We start from the raw sequence: 9,217 nt of genomic DNA, 5'->3' as shown, positions 1-9,217 counted from the left end.
AACATTCAGCTTTAGGCAAACTGGTCAAGCTGCCAGCGCTTGACATCAGCACCCTCAAATTCCCCCTTTTTTTGTTCTCGCCCCATCTTCCCTTGACCTACATGGTCACCTTTTCTTCACGTTTGAAACACTTCCTAGTAGTCATTTACACACTAGTAAGAATTAGAGTCCCGAGGTCTCTTCTCCCAGTAGCATTTTAAGCTCATTTCTTTTGGTATGATGACAGACTCTGTCCAGTGCCAGGACAACTGAAGACAATAGTGAATGAGGTGGAAGGAGGCGGGGAGGTCAGGTGAATTTAGGGCAGACACCTCATTTTCTGCCAGGGCAGGGGTACCTCCTCTCCCAACCTAAAGTCTGGTCTTAAAGCAATGTTAGTGGGAAAACAATACTAAACTCAAACATTCATGGAAATGAATAACTGCAGCTGGAGGGCATGTTTTATAATTTCACAGATCAGAACACAATGCAAACTTTTCACATGACCTGGGGCCCCACATGATGTAACCAGTGTCCACCGCTCTGGGGTCATTTCTCCTACCACCCCCTGCTCCCTCTATGACAGCCACACTGGGTTTCTTCCTGAACAAACCAAGCTCATTTCTGCCCGGGAAGCTTTACACTTCCTGTTTTCTCTACTGGAACACTCTCACACCTCATTCCTGGGGGCCTCATAGGAGTTACAAGATAAAATGCAGAACACCCAGTGAAATTTGAATTTCAGATAAATGGCAAATAATTTTTTAGTACATATATGTCCCAAATATTGCATGGGACATACATACACTGAAAAAGTATTCGTCATTTATCTGAAACTCAAATTTCACGGGGGTCCCATATTTTTAGTTGCTAAATCTGGCAACCCTACATAGGAAGCCCTTCCTAAACCTTTTCTAGTCGCTCTTCCCCACCCCAACTGCAGTTCAGTTTTATCACTCTCTTATCTCCTCACCCTGTTTTATTTTTCCAAAACACAATGACATGAAATTATGTTTATTGTTAGCCTCACCCACTAGTCAGAAAGTTCCATGGTTCTACGCAGAGAGAAATGTTATCTATCTTGTTCCTAGCTCTCGTAATACCTGGAATTTCATTTGAATAGTAGAATGAATGGATGAATGAATAAAAGTATAAATGAGTTTTATTAGGTTGGTGAAAAAGTAATTATGGTTTTTGCAATTATTTTTAACCTTTTAAGCCACCATTACTTTTGCACCAACCTAATACATACACACATCTTCTCTTGAATCTTTTTACTTGAAGGGAAAGCAGACAACTTAACTATACGAGTTTTTAGTTCAAAGTTTTCTGCTTATTGCCTTCTTAGCTCCCATTTTCTCCTTCATCTGCCTCTAGACCTTTCCATGTCTCCGACTTCCTTTCTGCAATGCCTGTTCTCCTTTTATCCTAACTTTCCTGTCCACCCTCCAGGACTCCCTGCCCCCCAGAGCAGCTCCACCCCTCTTACTTCTCTGACATTTGAAATTGCACAGAGGACCATTAGTTTTGCTTTAAGTCATCCAAACACAAATACTCCTAGGAAGGTCCATTCTCCTTGATGCAAAGGAATTGGTCATACTCCTTCCTAGGAGCAGGTTTTGGTTTAGAGAAACGAGAGATGGAGTTTCCCAGGCCCCATGATTGTGTACTGGAGCCTTTGATGGGAAGAAAAGTCTCGTCCAAGTCTTGTACTGGAGCCTTGGTTTCAGAAAAGTGAGCTGGAGTAAACTTCCATTTTATTAGGCCAGCACTTTCCGTCTGCACTAATGCCTCTCAGCCCTGGGACGCCTTAAGGACAGCCAGCAGCCCCTGCTCTGTCCTTCACCTTCACCATCACCATCAGCCCCTGAAGAGAACAAGAACGCTTTGGGTCCCGGTTTCAAAGCTTAGTAGCTGTCGTTGGTCAACACAGTACAAAACCGTCTTTGTGAGAGAGGTTAGATTAGCATCTTTTTACTGCTCTGGAAATCTGGGTACCGAGAGAACAATGCCCCAAGGTCAGTCCCAGTGCAAGTTTCCTACCCCTGGACTCAGGTCTCCTGGGTAATGCCCTAAGTGGAACAGCAAATGAGTCCCAAGTGAGGAGGAAGACTTGCAGGGGCTGAAAAATGAGTCCTGCCTTCCAGTCATCAACCAAATTGCTCCTGCAGGGGCCTCCTGATTGATTCTGGTTTTCTTTGCGCTCAACTCTGAATCCCTGTCTCATATTTGGGTCAAAGCAACAGGAGGCACACATGACTTGCTTTAAAATGAGCCTCAAAACTCGTTGTGTAACAGCTCTTGTTTTCACTCCGTGGAAGGGTTTCTTGAGAGGAGAAGTACAGCATTTGTAATGAAGTCTGTCTGGTTGAGTTATCTCGGAGAAAATTCTTTCCAAATGGAAAAGACTCAATGTTTCCACCTGTAAAATGGGGGTAGATTTTGTTTGAAATAAAGGGTAACAAAATAAAAGTAACCACCTCATCCAGACCTCACCGCCACCACTACATCCCTCCCCCCACACACACACACAGTTTTGGGGGCTTGTCAGCAGATACGAATAACCCCTTCTAGTCCTCAAAAGACAGGACAAAAATAGAGAAGGAAAGAAATGCTTCCTTCCTAAATCATACCATCGTCAGTATCCAGCGTTGATGTCTGATAACGTGGTGAGCTCAGAGTTTAAGTCTTAAGAAAAACTTTTTCTATTTCTCCTTGAAATAGTCTACCCTCCCCACAAATTCAAAATCAGCAAAAAGAAACTACCAAAAAACTCATCCTGACCGCTGTCCTTCCACAAGGACATATAGTTTTCCCAGATTTCTGACTCATCTTGGCAACATCTGCAAATAAACCCGAACGGCCCAGAGGCTAAATAGATGCAAAGAACTATGTGTGACTGTGTGTACCTAAAATGATTCTTTCTGACAGAAACAGTGTTCCCATGATCTACTGAGTCAGAAGAATGGTGGATTGAAATTGATATCTCGCTTCTGATGTGGTGGTAAATTGCTGAGAGCTGAGAGAGAGGTTGCTGAAAGAATGAGGCCTCCTTTTTAAGTAGGGGAACAGAGAACATGTAGCGTTCAGCTAGAAACCACCAGACACGGGGTTTGTCTCTGTTGAGCTGGTTGTATGACTAGGCCGGGAAGCTTCTGTGTGCTTAAAGGAGATCTTTGGAGTCTGACAGACCTGGGTTCAAATCCCGGCTTACCAGCCGCGTGGCCTTGGGCAAGCCCACTGTGTCTGCTTGAACCACACTTTGCTCCTCTGTAAAATGGGGATAAGAATAGCACCTATCTCATGAGGCTTTTGTGCGGTTTAAATGAGATAATGTTTATAAAAAGGGCTTAGCTGAGTGCCTGGCACACAGTCAAGTTTCATAAATGCTTAACATTATTAGTAATTGCTGTAATTAGCCCTAATTTTCCTAGGGCTGCCATAACAAATTACCGTAAATGTGGTGGCTTAAACAACAGCAACGTATTCTCCCACAGTTCCAGGGGCCAGCAGTCTGAAATCAAGGTGTTGGCAGGGCCACGCGCCCCCAGAAGGCTCTAGCGGAGGGTCTTTTCTTGCCTCTGCTGATGGCTGTCAGCATGCCTTTGCTTCTGGCTGCACAATTCCAGTCTCTGCCTTCATGTTCACAGGGCCTGCCTCTCCATCCCTCCGTCTGTTCTCCACTCGTCTCTCCTAAGGACACTTGTCATTGTGTCCTTATTGTGTCCAGATAACACAGAATGATCTTGTCTGAAGATCCCTAATTGAACACATTTACAAAGACCCTTTTGTTCCAGATAAGGTCAGATTCACAGGCTCCAAGGATTAGTATATGAGCCTATCTGTTGGGGTGCCACTATCCAACCCACCACGATACTATGTACACAGTTATTTAGCAAGTAGAGCAGTACTGGCCATAGCCTGGGCAGGGGGTTCCTGGGCCCATCACTTTATTTTTTATTTTATTTTATTTTATTTATTTATTTACTTACTTACTTATGTATGTATGTATGTATGTATGTATTTATTTATTTATTTATTTATTTATTTATTTATTTATTTATTTATTTTTCGTCCTCCCCTCCCTTGGTCCATAACTTTAGAAGGCCCTCCCTCCCCTGGCATTCAGCACTGACTCAGAGAACTTACAGCCCTGAATGTCTGCTGGTGACCAAACATTGTTTGGGCCGCCAGCAAATCTCTACGTCTTTTGCTCTGTGCTCCCCAAATGAAAGGTAAGCACACCCACAGCTGCAAAGTTTGTAAGGTGTGCTAATGCTGACAGCAGACGCGGACACTGTGTTGGAGAAAGGAAGACGGGAAGCAGAAGCTCCTGGGAGGGAAGCAGGATAATTAGCTCTCCAAAGCCTCCTCTCCCCCAGCATGAATGCAATGGATTCTGGTTTTCATGTTCCAATTTACAGTTCTGGAGTTATGCATGAAGTAGCGCAATGTTCACAACAGTTCATATTACTTTTAAGTATGTGTGTATGTAGGTGCACACATAATATGCATGAAACATGACATCAATGCTTTACAACACTAAATGCATCTAGATTTTTTAAAAAGTACTTTTAAGACATTTAGACAAAATGATATAAATGATAGTGATTTATAGGATGAAATTAAAATATTCGTAACAGTGTCTGTGCTAATGGCTGTATACCCTCTGCAATCCACTTACAGTATTTGCTATATAAAATTCATGATCCATTTCCAAATGGAAGTTTCACTTGAAGAATTTTATTGACAATTGCAGTTGCTGCTGCCTCTACAGAGCAAAATTTCTCCAAATTGAAAACTAAGACTTAAGAAAGGTAATGTAGTTTGGCATTACTATCAATAAAATACAATTTATGTGAAAATATTAATTACAACAACATAATTAGTGATTCTGCTGAAATGAAAGCAGGGAACATTAATTTTATGGGTAACTATATAATTCTACATGAATTGTGTACGTCTTTATTTTATTGCTCATTTAAACATGTCAGCCCATTAATAGAACACCCACAAGTGTGCAGTAATAATGAAATCCAGTTATTTTAAAAATTTATGTCAACTTTTAGTCATATAAAACCCTTAGATTTCTTTTTCCCCAGTTTTGTACTTTGAAGATATACAGAGGGTGCCATAAAAAACTGTATACACATTTTAAGAAAGGAAAAAAACTATTAAAATTGTAATACTTAATATATACCAATAGCAAAAGATGAATACAAGTCACGTGTGACTTCTGCAATGACAAGAAGTGCTCAAAGTGGTTGCCATCAGAGTCCAGACACTTCTGATTACAGCAAACTACTGCTCGAGCAACGTTGACCAAAGTGTCCACTTGTATACATTTTTTGGCACCCCCGAATTTACCCAAGTACAAGGATGAAGCAAATTGTGTTTGAATATTAGGTATTAGAAGTGTGGGCCCCCATTCATACTGTTGCCCAAAGGCCTGCAAATGTCAGGGGCTGCCCTGACTCTACCTCAGGGTTTCCATCCATAACATCAGGAAACATCTGCATTTAATGAGAGTTTTCTTGATTTAGAATCTCATTCTCTGTCCCTTGGAAGGATGACACCTAGGCCATCTAGGAAGAGGGTCAACACTACTGGTGTGTTGGGTGGGGATGAGGGATCATCAAAGGAAGTTCACAGGAATGAAGGCAGCAAATCACGATTTGCTTTGGGGAATGGCATCTCTTAAACCAGAGGCCGGGGGCCATCCATGTTAGAAACAGGCGTGCTTTCAAAAATCTGCCCTCCCTTGCAAAAGTGCAGCAATCTTGTTTGTCTCTGTATCCCCCTTATCATCTAGATCCTAAATTGATAAATGAATATACTGTGTTTCCCCGAAAATAAGACCTAGCTGGACAACCAGCTCTAATGCGTCTTTTGGAGCAACAGTTAATATAAGACCCAGTATTATATTATATTATATTATATTATATTATATTATATTATATTATATTATATTATATTATATTATATTATACCCGGGTCTTATATTATAGTGAAATAAGACTGGGTCTTATATTAACTTTTGCTCCAAAAGACGCATTAGAGCTGATTGTCCGGCTAGGTCTTATTTTCGGGGAAACACAGTAGTCTCCTCTGGCTAGACACAGAGGCACCTGGGTATATCCTCTCCTAGCTACCTATTTTGCTTTTACCTCCCTGAGAATATTCCTAAACTACCCTTCACTCATTCCTATAGAATCTATTGCCTTTGTTTCTGACCATGTGTTGGGTTAAAATTCAAATTTTCCTGGTAAGAAAGTTTAGGGCCTGTCCTAGCTAGGGACCCCCCAGGGGTGCGTCTGCTTCCCAAGGTTTGCATGTGTAAACCTCTGCTCCTGTGATATGTAAGCTGCCGAGTGAGAGACAGAGCTTGATCACCTGCCTGCTCAGCAGCTGCTCACTGTACAGGGTGCCATGCTGAATGGGGCCAGGGTTGCAGATGAGATACCATCTGCTCTCCTAGCCCTGTTCCTGGCCCACTTAGAGGGACACCGTTTTCTAATTCATCCACCAGTGGTGCACGTTTTAAAATTTACATACAATCATCTGTATAGGCTTGTGGAGGCACCAACCCTCCATCCTCCTTTCCTCCCTCTTCTACAAATCAGGGGTCAGGAGGACTGGCAGTTAACCTAGATGAAGTGAAACAAGATAATAAGTCCCAAGCTGTTCATACTGCAGACAAGCATATCGCCTGCCCAGGTGAATGGCCTATTAAAGCCTTGCATAACAAGTGGACGATAGCCAGAATACAACCCCTGAACAAATTTAAATAGAGCTCACCTGACCTGGAGGTTGCCACAGCCCAGTTAGAAACCAAGATACAAACCAGCCGGCCCATCCTAGTGGCTCCCTGCCCGCCCCACCGCTCCAGCAAAAGAGCCTGCAAGAGTTTCTCCTCTTTCTCTTTGCAACCTAAGAGTCTGTCCAGGCTCATGGGCTCCATCTGCTGGTTCACTGTTTCCCTTTGCCTGTTCTCTCAGTCTACACCAGTGGTTTCTCAACGGGGGCGATTTCACCCCTCAACGGACATTGGGCAATGCCGGGGGACATTTTTGGTTGTCACAACATGTGGAACAGGTGCTATTGGCACCAGGTGGGTAGAGAGCAGGGATTCTGCTAAGCTTCCTACAGCACACAGGACAGCCCTCGCAACAATTATCTGCTCCCAAATGCCAAGAGAGCTGAGGCTGAGAAACCTCAGTGGACACTCTTCACTTGGATCCCTTTCCTTGAATCAGGTTCTTCCATGTCATTGACACTTGGACTGATGCTTCAGCCACTCTTGGCCCCAAGCCCACTCTCAGCTTGGATGCAAATGCAATGTTCCTTTTTATTCCACATCCAGAAGCCACTACACGAAGGCGGGCTGCCCTTACCTACCCAAGACCCTGTCAATTCTTTCAAACACTGTCTGAGGCCCTGCAATGATTCCGGGCTATTTTGGAGGCTGCCACCACCACCTTCCACCCCTGAAAGTCAAGTGAGGCCCTGCAAGCCCAGCTTAGTCAAAGCTTATTGTGGGGACAGAGCCAGGAGTGCAGTTTCCAGGCTCTCGGCCTCACGTGGAAAGGTGCTGGCCCAGGAAGTAAATGGCCATCAACTGTGATTGGATGGCCATCAGCTGTGGCTAGTTGGCCGTCAGCTGTAACCAGTGAGCCATTGGCCACTAATATAACTGCTGTGCCTACGCTAGCAGTAAAATGGGGGCTAGCAAGATGGTAGCTGAGCTAGCAAGAGCGGATTGCAGTTAGGATGGCGGAGTGTGGATTACGGATTGCAGAGAGGTGGATTGCAGTTAGCAAGTGAGGTTGGTTGGCAGAGACAAGTGGACGGCAGGTTGCGGATCGTGTGGCTCCTGCTTCCTGTGTCTCCAACCCAGCTGCCAGCAAGACTATAGCGGTATGACTCCCCTATCTATGGCTCCGTGGGTGTTCCTTTTTGGCCTCACTATATCCTGCATTATGTGGGGAGTGGGAGCTGAAACCCGCATGAGTCTCTGCATGACACTTATAGTCTTGCTTTTTAAATGGTGTAAGTTTTACATTTTAGTTCTGTTTGGTGAAGATCTGCTATGTAACAGAAAAAAGCAATTCCACACTAATCCACCGCTCTGTGAAGGATTAATGTGCTTCTATCACTGTTGCCCATTTTTCGCTCATGTGGTAACATATCTCCTGTTTTGGATTTTTTTTTCCATAGCAACCTTCTCTACTTCTTTGTACCTCACAAATTATTAAGCCTAATTTCATTTTTTTTCATGATATCCTTTAGTTTCTCAACACCTGTACTTCTTGAAACAATAGATTTCATCGTGTGGTAGACAGAATAATGCCCCCACTCCCAACGATATCCACAACTAAATTTGTAAATATGCTACTTTACTTGGCAAAGGGGATCCAGCAGGTGTGGTTAATGTAAGGAATTTGAGAGGGAGGGTAAACCTGGATTATCTGGGTGGGCCCAACCTAATCGCATGGTTCCTTAGAACGTGAGATCCTTTCCCAGCTGTGGTTAGAGGTAGATGTGGCAGGGAAGAATGGTCAGTGAGATGCAATGTTACTGGTTTTAAACGTGGAGGAAGGGAGCCATGAGCCAAGGTGTGTGGGTAGCCATTAGAAACTAGAAAAAGCAAGGAAGTGGATTTTCCCGTAGGGCTTCCAGAATGAATTCAGCCTTGCTAGCACCTTGGTTGAGCCCAGTAAGACCCATGTTGGGCCTCTGACCTCCAGAACTGTAAGATATTTTATATTATATTATCTTATATTATATACTTTATATTATATATAAAGTATATATATATACTTTTTTTTTTTTCATTGGGGAACAACGTGTTTCTCCAGGGCCCATCAGCTCCAAGTCGTTGTCCTTCAATCTAGTTGTGGAGGGCGCAGCTCAGCTCGAAGTCCAGTTGCCATTTTCAATCTTTAGTTGCAGGGGGCGCAGCCCACCATCCCATGTGGGAATTGAACCAGCAACCTTGTTGAGAGCTTGTACTGTAACCAACTGAGCCATCAGCCGCCCCTCTGGGAGCTCAGCAGCTTCCAGCGGCAGCTTGTTGTCTTCAGTCTAGTTGTGACGGGTGCAGCTCGCTGGCCCATATGGAAATCGCACCGGCAACCCTGTTGTTCAGAGCTCACGCTCTAACCAACTGAGCCATCCGGCCGCCCCGATAATACTTTTTTTTTTTTAAAAGCCACCATGTTTGTGGAAGTTTGTTAAG

Source organism: Rhinolophus ferrumequinum, chromosome 3, assembly GCF_004115265.2.
Source record: "Rhinolophus ferrumequinum isolate MPI-CBG mRhiFer1 chromosome 3, mRhiFer1_v1.p, whole genome shotgun sequence".
Lineage (NCBI taxonomy): Eukaryota > Metazoa > Chordata > Mammalia > Chiroptera > Rhinolophidae > Rhinolophus > Rhinolophus ferrumequinum.
Note: the sequence above shows the minus strand (reverse complement) of the source record.